Below are 14040 nucleotides of genomic sequence, written 5' to 3' on the forward strand. Positions count from 1 at the left end.
TAAAGATTTTCAAATGCTGAAAAAAATGTCCACGCGTCAGGATCAGCCACCTGAACATATGTCTGATGTAAGTTCTGTCCAAACATTTTTATCTTATTTTTAATTAATATCGGAAACCTCATCCCGCCCTCGGATGAGGCTCCCTTAAAAAGTCAAAGGCCGCCTGGCCGATTTGCCCGCCCGCCAATTGTAACGTTGGACATGCAACGAAAACTCACCATTGATTACTACATTAATGGCCTGAATAGGCCTTTTAATTGTCGGCGGGCGCGCTGCCGACTCTCACGCGCGCCTACTGACTGAAATATTACACGAGTGTGCAATGACGTTGGGACATACGCCCAACGTCATCGCGTGCTATTTCACGCTCAAGCGGGCTGGGTGCACGCCCGCACGCCGAGTGAAAAAATCTCCCCACAGAATAAAATAATTGACCGACAAGTGTGGAAGTGTGGATTGGCAATAGGGCTATAAAATTATAAAACTGATTCTCTAGGCTTGATTTTACATGCCCCCTCTGGGCGTGTTTTTGTTGGGGCTTGGGGCTTGGGGCACATAAAATAGGGTGCATGTCAACTCCACCATCTTCCCACCCACCCCCCCTAAGCTTACCCCCATAATATGGGGGGTGGGTTAGGCGGGTGCCGAGCTCGGCTGCCAGCCTGTCATATTTAAATAAATAATCAAGGGCCAATTGAACTTGCTAACAAGCCAATTGACCCTGATAATATGCTGCCCACACCATAAAATGGTTGGCGTGTGCAGTTGGGCAGGAATGGGCAGGATGTCTTTTTAAAAAGCTTTTTAAAAGGGTGAGTACTATCCTCAGAGGGGGTGACCTTTGCGCATTTGGGAGCAACCCTGCTAAGATAGTACCTCCCCTTCCTACCCACCTGCTCTATAAAACACATCACCCCCACACCCATGCTCCCCTCCCTAAGTCCTGCCAGTGCACACTAATGTGCTCTTTTTAAAAATTAATTTACTGGATGTGGACATCACTGGCTTGGCCAGTATTTATTTCCCATCCCAAATTGCCCTTGCGAAGGTGGTGGTGAGCTGCCTTCTTGAATCATTGCAGCCTATGTGGTGTAGGTACACCCACAGTGTTGTTAGGGAGGGAGTTCCAAGATTTTGGCTCAGTGACAGTGAAAGAACGGCGATATATTTCCAAGTCAGGATGGGGAGTAACTTGGAGCGGAACTTCCAGGCAGTGATGTTCCCATCTATCTGCTGCCCTTGCCCTTCTAGATGTTAATGGTCGTGGCTTTGGATGGTCAACATCCTGGGGGCTTACCATTGACCAGAAACTGAATTGGACTAGCCATATAAATACTGTGGCTACAAGAGCAGGTCAGAGGCTAGGAATCCTGTGGCGCGTAACTCACCTCCTGACTCCCCAAAGCCTGTCCACCATCTACAAGGCACAAGTCAGGAGTGTGAAGGAATACTCTCTGCTTGCCTGGATGAGTGCAACTAGCCATCTTCAGCAGCTTCAGTCTTGGTGAGTTTCTGCTGTGCACCTTGTACATGGTACACACTGCTGCTACTGTTTATCGAGGGAGTGAATGTTTGTGGAAAGGGTGCCAATCATGCGGACTGCTTTGGCCTGGATGGTATCAAGCTTCTTGATTGTTGCTGGAGTTGCACTCATCCAGGCAAGCAGAGAGTATTCCTTCACACTCCTGACTTGTGCCTTGTAGATGGTGGACAGGCTTTGGGGAGTCAGGAGGTGAGTTACGCGCCACAGGATTCCTAGCCTCTGACCTGCTCTTGTAGCCACAGTATTTATATGGCTAGTCCAATTCAGTTTCTGGTCAATGGTAAGCCCCCAGGATGTTGATAGTGGGGGATTTAGTGATGGTAATGCGATTGAATGTAAAGGGACGATAGTTCGATTCTCTCTTGTTGGAAGTGGTCATTGCTTGGCACTTGTGTGGTGCGAATGTTACTTGCCACTTGTCAGCCCAAGCCTGGATATTGTCCAGGTCTTGCTGCATTTGGACATGGACTGTTTCAGTATCTGAGAAGTCGCGAATGGTGCTGAACATTGTGCAATCATCAGCAAACATTCCCACTTCTGACCTTATAATGGAAGGAAGGTCATTGATGAAGCTGCTGAAGATGTTTGATACTACTCTGAGGAACTCCTGCAGTGATGTCCTGGAACTGAGATGATTGACCTTCAACAACCACGACCATCTTCCTTTGTGCTAGGTAAGACTTCAACTAGGGGAGAGGTTTCCCCTGATTCACATTGGTGCTGCTGGGACTTCTGGAGCTGCTGGCCAATGTGGGGAGGTCAGGAATCCAACGAGTTGGTTCCATGCCGACTTTGCTTCTGGTGAAGGGTGTGAGTGGGGTCCACTACCACCCTGCCGCCATAATAAGCTGCCCTCTGATTCACACTTCCTACAAGTACAGCTTCCTACTGGCAAGCACGAGATTGGGGAATTTATGGACAGAATTTTCTGGATGGTGGGGTGGTGAAGGGGGGGTGTGGAGCGGGACCGGGCGTGGACGGGCATGGACCCGAGCACTGCTTGCGATCGGATCTGCGCTGCCATTTTACGTGGGGGGGTGGCCAATGAAGGCCCGCCCAGTGTGCTCCACGACTCCCATGCATAGCGGGCAGTGGCGGGCAGTGGCGGGCGCGCTCAGACCGCCAGATCCAATAGTGACCCAGCGGCCTGTATAAAGGAAGGCCTGGCAGCCTGGGAAAGGCTGCTTGCAATGGCTGGGCAAAGGGCTCTGCAAAGGTACAATGGAGGTTATTCAAGTCCAGAGGCTAGGCCATCGGGGCAGGCCAGGCCGGAGGGTAGGCCATCGGGTCAGGCCAGGCCGCAGAGCAGGCCATCGGGGCAGGCCAGGCCAGAGGGTAGGCCATCGGGGCAGGCCAGGCCGGAGGGTAGGCCATCGGGTCAGGCCAGGCCGCAGAGCAGGCCATTGGGGCAGGCCAGGCTGGAGGGTAGGACAGGGGGCCAGTGTGCCCCTTGTTTTTCCGATGACTGCCTTGCTACCCTCCTCGAGGAGTTGGCAGCATGGTGGGAGGTGCTGGTTCCCCAGGACGGGAGGAGGAGGCCCCACCACATGACAAAACGTGCCTGGGAGGAGGTGGCGGAGGTGGTGAGCTCCCGTGACGTGGTGCGGCGCACCTGGATCCAGTGTCACAAGTGATTCAACAACTTGTTGCGCTCTGGAAAGGTGAGGACAATGTTGGCATTGGTCATTTAACCCAGCAGATCGGCTTTCCCCTCTTCTACCTCCCCCCACCACCACCCACCAAGTCTGAGTGTAGTGACTGCATTGAATCATTGATGGCATGTGTCCTTTGCTGGGTGGGCCAGCAGATATTGGCCATGCTGAGGTCAGTCTGAGAGGGTGGTGAGGAGGTGGGTTCTGGACCCGCAGCATGTGGTACACTGAGACCCACATGACTGTTTTGGGGGCAACCTGGAGGAGCTGCACCTAAGCGCAGTGCTTGAATCGCAGGGCATGTCCAAGTCAGGGTGATGACAGGCTGGGAGAGGAGCTTCAAGGTGGCGTAGCAATGAATCATTTGCTGCCCTTTGCGCTCCATGTGCTTGCGTCTCCTTACTATGGGAGTTTAGACCATGTGGTGCCTAGAGTGATGTACGCAGCATGTGGCCAAGTGGGGGGTGGGGGGGTGGGGAACAGGCCTGGCATCTTTGTGTGAGTGTTCGGCAGCAACGGGGTGAGGAGGTACTGGAGCCCTGATATGTCTCACTCTGGTTGGTGTGGGCCGTGCGCGAAGAGAGTCCAGGTACAATTTGCAAAAATCAATGCTCTTCTCTCATTTTCAGGAGAAGAAATCTCATGATGCTGCAGAGCGTGTGAGGACTGGCGGGGGCCAGGTGTAGTTAGCCATTCTCAGCTGGTTTGAGCAGGAGGCTCTGGATTTGGAGAGGTGCCATGTGCCCAGGTCCACTGGTGTCAGTGAGGCTGGGGTGCCACGGCAAGGTATGTATGCCCAGTGAGGTCAACATTGTTCTCCCAACAGCCATAGCAGTGCTGGGTGTTAAGTGATTTAATTTTGCAACATGACTTGACCATTGCTTATGGAAGGATGAGCGCATAATGATCCGGGGGACAGGGATGCACATTATCATTGTCTCCATGTTAACTGATCCAATGTCCTTGTTCTTCCTTTCAGCATCAGCGGAGCAGGGCCGGGAGGAGGAGCAGCAGAGGCCCCCTCTCACACCTGAGGACCCTGAAGTCTCACCAGCATCTCCCCCAGGCAGGCACCAGCGCAGATACTAGCACCTCGGTGGGAGTTAGAACATCGGCTAGTGCCCCAGGGCACAGCGGTGAGGGCACTTCACAGTCGCTGGAGGAGCTGGCAGAGACAGAGGGTGCCCATGGCACCAGCAGTCGGAGGACTGCAGGGGATCAGGCACATGCTCAGTCGGTGCCTGATGATGCGCCTCTGGAGTCATCCGCAACGCAGCAGGTGCAGGAAATGCGGCCGGGTGTGCGGGAGCATCTGGGGGAGACACATGAGGCTATGTTTGGCTTGGTCTGCATGGTGGAGGAGTTTACGCAGACGATCGCCAAAGCAATGAGCCACATTGTCTGAGCGCCATGCATCCTGCATGGAGACAGTGGCGACTCTCATGGAGAGCATCCTCCAGGAGACCTGCCAGGGCTTCCTGGGGATGAGCTCTGACCAGCAAGTCCTCACATCGGCAATGACCTCAGCTGGTCAGTGCCAGTGTGGGAGATGGTGTGGGCACCAAGTTTCCCAGCTCGGTGCCCATCCATCCACGGTGAGCAGAGAGGTCCTTAGCGACCTCACGTCAGTGCAGCAGCTGCCTGTTGTCTCTGCGGGCACCTCTCAGGGTGCTCTGGATGAGGGCATCAGCTTCTCAGCCCCTCTCCCAGTGACTGTAGCATCTGGTGAGGCTGCGATGACTGGGGAGATACTAGCTGTGGAACTGGCAGCTCCCTCCCAGGCGGGGCCAGCACAGGCTCCACAGGCCAGGGGATGACTGCCAAGGTCATTGAGGCCAACAGGACAGCAGAGTGATCAGGCTGTCTCATATGCCACTCCCAGCACCAAGACGTAGCACCTGGAAATGTAAACATAAGGCATCTTAGGCACACCACGGGTTTATCACTGGTGCTTTTGTGTTGGCCCGAGATGAGGTCTTAATGATTTACTTTGAATTGTAACACCCTTGCCATTTTGTTTCATTAAGTTTCTTTGCATTTGATATTAAATTCAGATATGTCACCATGGCTGAGGGTGCCTCTATTCTTCTGCATGTTTATGGTTTCCAAAAATGTTAGGAGTGCTTTGTGGGACATTCAGCTTTATTAACAAGGCCCTTAGTTAATGTTCCTAACCTGGAAGATTTGGCACTTAGGTATCGAGTATGGAGCCTACAGCCCAGGCTTGCCTTGGAGGTTCATCTGTGTTATGCTAGCTGAAGGTTCATTAGATTAAAGCGTCCAAGGTGTCCCTGCCACCCTGCAGTATGCCCGGGTCAGCGTCTACCCCCTCAGCATTTCCCTGTGCATGCTCATCCTCGGACTCACTGCTGGACTCATCGTGTGCAGCCGCAGCCACTCCGTCATCGTCTTCATTGTCCACTGCGTCCCCCCTTTCTAGCGCTGGATTGTGGAGAGCACAGCATGCAACCACTATCACCGACACATGATCTGGGGGGTACTGGAGTGCGCCCCCCAAGTGGTCCAGGCATCGGAAGTGCATCTTGAGAAGACCGATCGTTCTCTCCACCACAGCCCTTGTGGAGGCGTGGCTCCTATTGTACCACTGCTCAGCTTCTGTTCTTGGATGGCGGAGAGGCGTCATGAGCCACCTTCTGAGGGGAACCCAGCAGCCATCCATCAAGCTGGGCTGGAGCACTGAAGAGCCCTGGCACCTGGGAGTGTCTGAGGATGAAGGCGTCGTGGGAGCTGCCTGGGTACCTTGCACAGACTTGTAGAATCAGCATCCTGTGATCACACACTATCTGCACGTTCATGCAGTGGAATCCCTTCCTGTTGATGAAGGCACCCGGCTGACCTGCTGGCGCCTTGATGACCACATGTGTGCAGTCGATAGCACCCTGGATACGGCGGAACCCAGCAATCGCTGCAAAGCCCCTGGCTCGCTCAGCCTGGCTGGCCTCATCCATACGGAAATGAACGAAAGTTTAAACCTGCCTGAACAGAGCGTCTGTCACCTCAACTGTGATTGGGAGACTCTACACAGATTCCCCATTGAGTCCTGGAAAGAACTAGAGCCATAGAAGTTGAGGGCCACTGTGACCTTCAGAGCCACTGCCATGGGGTGTCCATCCGTGTAGTCGGAGCTGATCTCAGGCCCAATCATCTGACAAATAGAGGTCACCGTCTTCCTGGAGAGATGGAACCTCTTCGGCATTGCACGTCGTGCATATTGAGGTAGCTGCATCGCTGCCTATAAACTATGGCAGCAGGATAGTGGCATCTTCTGTTGCGCCTTCTGTCTTGGGCTACCTGCTGGCCCTGTGCCCCTTGTGCCTATGCCTCTCCTCCCACAGGTCCCTCCCCTGGAAGCTGCATTGGGACATGTGGCCCTCCTCTCCCTTCTGCCCCGCTACTCCTCCTCAGAGGAGGTGCCTCCATCGGAGACCACAATCCCCATTACCAGGGTAAGGGAAGGCTGTCTGGTACCTGGAAGGGTCCACACAGTCCGAATCCTCAGGTGGCCTGGAAGCCGCCAATGAGTCTAGAAATGAAGCCTGGAAATGCTAAGAATGAAGCCCCGATCAGAGATTAAGTTGACAAGTACCAATAAGCCACCAGCAGTGAGTTATCTCCAAAACTCCTCACTATTCACATTGACAATGCTGCTGACCCTTCTTATCCTACCCATAGATGAGGTTTTGCAAATTGTGGGCTGACCACCTGCCCATGTGATGAGCGAAAAACCGCTCAGGCAACGTGAAATCACCGTCAGTTGGGTTGTCAAGGGCCTTAGCTGGCTTGTTAATTAATAGCGGGTGTGGCTCTGAATCCCATGTGCACCCACTGACCAAAATATCACGCGAGTGCACGATGATGTTGGGACGCTCGCCCGATGTCATCATGCGTCATTTTATGCTCGTTTGGGTCGGGCGCGCCCACCTGACGAGTGAAAAATTCTGCCCTATAACTAAAGAAGAACTCCCTATTGAGGTTCCCTGCGCTGCTAATTGATTGGTTAACATAGCTCCTTCAGCTCGGCTACCTAAGATCAGCTTCAAACACATGCCAGAGCTGCTGCCTCCATCCCGGATGTCTGAAAGGACCCTTTCATTTGAACATGAAGAACACTCAGTGCCTGTGCAATAAAGTTCAGAGCCACTTACGGCCAACATTACATACTGGCGTTCCCTGCACCAATAAAACGAAAAGGTGAAGCATACTCAGGCCATGACTACAAACACAAAATTTATCTCATTTTGACAATTCAAAACTATTTACATAAACTTCTCTGGTCTTCATTCATTCCCAGACCAGTATGGATAAAGTAAACATAAATGAACATAAAATCACCTGTGGCCTGTCCCTCTGGCGCTCATGGTGCCTTTAGCTTACGCTTCCAAGTGCTATGTCCAGGTCTCCCCCCCGACCCCCCTTCGCTGGCACTGGCATTGGAGACAGCCTGCTGACTGTGCTGTCCTATTGGCCTTGAGAATCTTGTTGTCCTCTGGCCAGTGGAAGCGGTGCTGGCCCTGCCTGGGAGGGAGCAGCCAGTGCCATGGTTGGCATCTCCCAGTCACCGCAGCCTCATCAGATGCCACGGTCACTGGTGGACGGGCAGAGGTGCGGAGGAGCTGCTGCTGTCATGCAGAGCGCCCTGAGAGAAGCCTGCAGAGACAGGTAGCTCATGTGCCAACATGAAGTCGCTATGGACCTCCCTGCACACCATTGATGGACAGGCACCTAGCTGGGATACTGGGTGCCTCATCCATCTCCTGACCTCAGCTGAGGTCATTGCCTGTGTGAGGGCTTGCAGGTCCGAGCGCAACCCCAGGAACCCCTGATTCTGTTCCTGGAGCTGCCTCTCCATGAGAGTCGCCACTCTCTCCATGGAGGAGGCAGTGCGTTGAACCATGAGGGTCAAAGCAGTGCTCATGCTCCGCATGGACTTCTCCACAACAGAGACCATGGCACCCATACCCTCATGGATCTCCGCCAGATCATTCCGCACATCGCGCTGGACGTCCAGCATCTGCCACCTAATGGACGACTCCAGAGGCTCATCATCAGCTTTCAACTGAGCATCATCCTGGTCTCCAGCAGTCCTCGGACTACCCGGCGCCCTGGGCACTCTCTGCCTCTGCTTGCACCTCAAGCGATTGTGAAGTACCCTCACCAATGTGCACCAAGATACTAGCTGCCACTCTAATGTCCACCGAGGTGCTGGTATCTGTACTGGTGCCTGGTTTAGTGAGCAGGTGTGACGGAGGTGCAAATGATGCCCAGTGGTCCTCCAGTGTCAAGGGCGGCCCTCCCGGGTCTGGAGAGCAAACCTAAAAAGGAGGACAAGGACATGTCATTAGTTAAAGTCATCACACTGTCACTGTGCATGTCAGGTACCAGAGATCTGGAGATCTGCATCACGGTGCCCTCGTCTTCCAATGATCAATGAGGATTCCAGGTTCGAGGCTCACATCAATGAAGAGACTACATTATAATGGTTGCACAAGCTGGAAGTCTCAACTCTGTGCACTGAGCTCATACCTTCATCTGGCACCCCCACCTCTCCATGCCCGGTTGCAGGGGGGTGTGCTGGCTCTCGAGCTTCAGGGCTTCTTGCTCAAATCTCAAGAGGATTAGGAGGCTAGCAGGGCCTCCGCCCTCCGCGATCTTTCTATTTTGTTGTGATATGTCTTCTCCTGAAACAACAGAGGAGCATTGATTAGTCCACTCTCTACTTGCAGCGCCATTGCAGCCTGGCCAGCCCCAGCTGAGGAGCACTTTGCAGGGCATATCCGGTTCATGGCCCTCGAGCCACAAGGCACTCAGTCAAAGCAGCCAGGGCTCACCCCCTTGGCCAGCTCTGGCATGATAGGCAGTTGGTACTCAGACTCTAGCACCCCTGAGGTCCATGCGGGGATGGCCAGACCTTAACACATCTGCACACTGACCCATGCCAACCCAGTACTCACCCTTCCTGAGTGCAGCAGGTCATTGAGGTGCTTCCGGCACTGCACCCATGTGCGCCGCACAACATCACGGCTGCTGACCACCTCCCCCCATGTCCTCTTGGTGAGGTGCGGTGGCCTCCTCCTCCCATCTCTGGGGACAAGGGTGTCCATCCTGGCAGCCACCTCCTCCAGTAGGGCGGTGACACACTCATCGGGAAAGCGGGGGGGCCGACTGCCCACCCAACCTGCCCTCCCACCTGCCGTGTCCAGCCGCACTCGGGTCCATCGCAAAGGTTCAGGGGAATTCCTCCATGGCAGCCTTCCAGGGGCTGCCTGGGCTGCTTTTAAACTGGCTGCTGGGTCACCATTGGGCCTGGTGGCTGAGAGGCCCCTGGCCCCTGCTTGGCCCTTGCTGGCCAGTGCGAAGTGCATTTCACGCTGGGCAGGCCTTAATTGGCCCACCAGCGTGAAATTGCGGTTGGGACCTAATCGCGGGCAGTGGTCTGTTTCGTGGCTGTTCCCGGGCCCGCCGGCCATGCCCGCCCAACATAAGGAAAATCCTGCCCTATGTGTGCATCAAATTCTATAACTAAAGAAGAATTCCCTCTAGAGGTTCCCACGCTGATAACTGATTGGTTAACACAGATCATGTGATCTTACAACACAGGATTATTCTTAAAGCTACAGTCCTACGTTTATCAAAATTATAATTACTACAGGTGTATACTGTGCGAAGCTCATATTCTAACCCAAATGCTATTTGTAGCTCCATTTTGGCAAGTGTGTATGTACCTCTCTCGATAGCAAGATTGTGCAGCATGTAACATGCAACAATTATTGAATCCACATACACCAGATCAACCTGAAAGAATCACCAGGGCAGTCCACACATCAGAGATACTGTTGGAGATTGTAGTACATTTGTGCCTGCTGCTCATGTACCATTGTACTTATGAGGTCTGTGAGGTTCTGCCATGGTTAGAGCGGGAAGCCCATGTTTCCAGTGAACTAGACTTATATTCTGTCTCTCCTCTTGAAAAGCGGAAGAACCTTTGATCTGAATATCCTGAGCATTCCCAGAAAATGAGTTTGCTTAGATAAATCAATGGTGATGGAGTGCGGTTAATGGTATTCAGGAAATTCTGTATGACTGGAGTCTGCCTCTGCAGCCAACAATGGATGCTGCTATTTAAATTGTTTATGCTGAAGCTTGGTGCATGTGGAAACTTGATACCTTATAGAAAGAGAGGTGAAATGCTGGTTGATCTGCATGATATTTCCTGTTGGTGTGCAGAAGCATTGGTAAATGTAGAAATTGGGTGTGGTGGTTGCTTTAACTTGCCTTGAGAGAGCTGTCCAAGTGTTGCTGTGTAACCTTAACGTCTGATTCCAAGACCTGATAAGTTTGAGCGCCAATGCCTATCAAATAGCTGCTTTTAAATGTCTCATCCTTCAGTTGGATGTAGGTGGATGATGTGCCATCAAGCTGATGCAATGAGTCAAGTGCATTCACCTGTTATCTCCTCAACACTGCTGGGCTGCAGTCATGACACTGCTTCTTCTCCAAAATATCCACCAAGGATAGCTTTCATCTGGCACCAATGCTGCAGCATTCACTTGAAAGGTCCCTTCTTTAACAAGTGTCTTCAGTTCTGTTCACCACTGGAACACTAATGGATCTCTTTGGTGCTTTAACACAACTGGCACTGTACATTAATGCGTATTAGAAATATATGTTTCCAAGAACAAGTTTAGGCACTTAAATGTAGTGCGAGAATAAAGTGAAATCTGAGCCGATTTGCTTATTCAATTTTAATTCCTGCCTACAAGCTGGTTAACAACAACTTGCACTTATATACTTCCTCTAATGTAATAAAACGTCCCAAGGCTCTTCACAGGACTGCCTGTGATACACATTTTGGCACTGAGTCACATAAGGAGAAGGACAAGTGTTGTCAATAGGATCCAAGCTGGTTGGTGAAGCTGAATAAATAGAGACAGAGCTTTTCTTTATTGAGCATTTATTGACTTATTCACTCACAGCTCTCCTCCCAACTCAACCCAGTGTCCCAGCTATCCCCTATTTATTGACTTTTTAGAAAAACAAAACTCAGTAAATTAAATAAAAATTAATAAATGAGGGGGTGACAGCCTCTGGTGGGACACTGTAACAAGAGATCAAAATTTTCAAGAGGAACCTTACAAAATCAAATCAAAATGTCATTTCCAGGGGTGATGATGCACCCCAGCCCCGGCGGTGTCCAAACATTGAGGAGAAGCACCTTCAAATAACGAAAGAGGGGCTGCAACCCCTGGCAATCTATGTGTACGTGGAACACGGACTCCCCTTGGCCGCAGAAAACACAAGCAGTCTGGGTGTCCATGAACCACCTATTGCATGGCACTGCTGCATGCAAAACCCTCCATGCCTTGTTCCTGATGGAAAGAGGGAGGACTCCCATGTAGAGAGCCCTGCACTGGGGGCCTCCCCCACTGGCAGGCAGCAGGACAGAGTGCCACGGCATGTCCCGATGGTGAAGGAAGGCAAGGCAATGGAGTGTGTGCAGTGGTAGGTCAAACCTACTGCGCCTGGCATTCCCAGGTGATCTCCCATCAAAGTACTAACCAGGCCTGAGTCTGCTTAGTTTCTGATATCAGAAAAGATCAGACGTTTTCAGACTAGTATGGCTGTAGGATATCCCCTATTGATATTCTCTTAAGAAACAAAATCAACAAATATAACTAAAATTCAATAAGGGGTGACGACCTCTGGTGGGGCACTATACTTAAAACAAAAGTGTGAAAGGAAATTTACAAAATTAAATCAAAATGTCTCCCTATTTATATGTTCTCTAAGACTATTAATACCCATCACCTGTTTCTCTTTACCTTAATTGACATGAAAGACCATAAGAACGTATTTAGCAAGGGATTAACAGGTGTGAGGTATGTTTTAAGGAGTTTCTTGAGCAGGAGAGAGAGATAGCGAGGTGGGCGATTTCGAGATCGAATCCAGAGTTTAGGGCAGTGCTGCTGATGGCATGGCCACCAATGGTGGGATGATGGAAATTGGGATGCACGAGAATGAACAAAGAAGTGAAAGCAGCGCCACTGGCACTGTACGTTAATATGTATTAGAAATATGCATTTCCAAGAGCAAGTTTAGGCACTTAAGCAAAGTTGTGGTAAAGCCCCATGAATGTTTACACAGCTAATTATTATGTATTAATGCAACATAAGCCTCTGAATTAGATCCAAGGCAAATTAGAGCTCCAGAGGCTTAGAAAGAACAAATACGTTTTTTTTTTGCAAGATCCAAAATGAAATGTGCAAGCTCGTCCTTTGGTTAAAGGTTGGATTGTGCCTGTAACAGAATGTTCTGGAATCTGAAGAAATCAAAATATTTTAACAGTGTGGTGAGTTTTTTTTTAAACACTTCTGGCGATTGAAGAAATTTTAATGATTCTGCGTAATTCATAATCTAAATTTACACTGAAGTTGTGGCCCTGCACTTTCCAGGCTTACTTGTGAACAAAGCCTGTAATGAAATAATAAATAAATCAAATAAGGCATTAATGTTAAGAAAATTGCAGAATTTTTAACAATAATACCAATGGAATATCTATGTTTTCTTTCGGAGGAAAGATTCCACAAATTACCAAAGATGTTGCTACAATACAAACTCCACAGTGAAAATTACTGTTTAATCCGAACTTATACTTCTGTGTATTTCAAAAGATAAAAGTAAACTTGATTGATAACCCATTAATCTAAACAGAAGATAAGAAACTTATGGGGATGGAAGAGAAAAGGGATCTGGGGATACAGGTGAAGAGTATATTAAAAGAAGCATTACAGATTAACAAAGCAATAAAAATGCTAATAAATCATTTGATTTTCTTTCTTTTTTTTATTCATTTACGGGATGTAGGCCTGGCTGGCTAGGCCAGCATTTATTGCCCCTTCCTAATTGCCCTTGAGAATGTGGTAGTTAGCTGACTCCTGGAACAGCTGCGGTCCATGTGGTATACATACACCCACAGTGCTGTTAGGGAAGTTCCAGGATTTTGACCCAGTAACAGTGAAGGAATGGCGATGTATTTCCAAGTCAGGATGGTGAGTGGTTTGAAGGGGAACTTCCAGGTGGTGGTGTTCTCATGGATCTGCAGCCTTTGTCCTTCTAGATGGTAGCGGTTGTGGGTTTGGAAAGTGCTGTCTAAGTAGCCTTGGTGAGTTTCTGCTGTGCATCTTGTAGATGGTACACACTGCTGCCAGTGTTCTAGGTGTATGGTGAAGTTATGTAACACTTGTATAGGACCCTGGTCAGGACGCACCTGGGATACTGTGCACATTTCTGGTCTCCACACTACAAAAAGGGCAAAGGAGCACTGGAGAAAATACAAAAAAAAATTACAAAGTGGATACCAGAACTAGGAGATTACAGCTATTGGGAATGATTGAGTAGGCGATAACAGGTGAAAAGGAAAATTTTGCAGGCCAACACAGGAAACAAGTAGGGGAGTGGCACTCGGTGAATTGCTCCGTCAGAGGGCCAGTGCAGAGATGATGGACTGAATGGCCTCCTTCTATGCTGTAAACATTCTATGATTCTAGGTTTAGACCTTTTTTATTTAGGAAGTTCAGACTTAAAGCTGACCTTTTGGAGGTCCTTTTGATAATTCATTGGTTGGACAGGGTAGATGTGGGGAGAGTTTTTTAATTTTGGGAGAATCCAAAACTAGCGTCCATATTTCATGTTAATAAATCCAAGAAGGAAATAAAGAAGAGCTTCTTACTCATGAAATGGTTAGAATGTGGAACTGGCTACCAAAGGAAGTGTTTGAGGCAAATAGGTTAGATGCTTTCAAACAGAAATTAGATAAATACATAGAGC

General features: G+C 50.1%; 1 pseudogene; it reads right to left on the reverse strand.

Moving 5' to 3' along the window:
* Positions 1 to 11723: 11723 nt before the first annotated feature.
* Positions 11724 to 11842, reverse strand: LOC144688047 (5S ribosomal RNA; annotated as a pseudogene).
* Between the last annotated feature and the right edge of the window lie 2198 nt (positions 11843 to 14040).

Source organism: Cetorhinus maximus, chromosome 12 (assembly GCF_964194155.1).
Source record: "Cetorhinus maximus chromosome 12, sCetMax3.hap1.1, whole genome shotgun sequence".
In the NCBI taxonomy this organism is placed as follows: domain Eukaryota; kingdom Metazoa; phylum Chordata; class Chondrichthyes; order Lamniformes; family Cetorhinidae; genus Cetorhinus; species Cetorhinus maximus.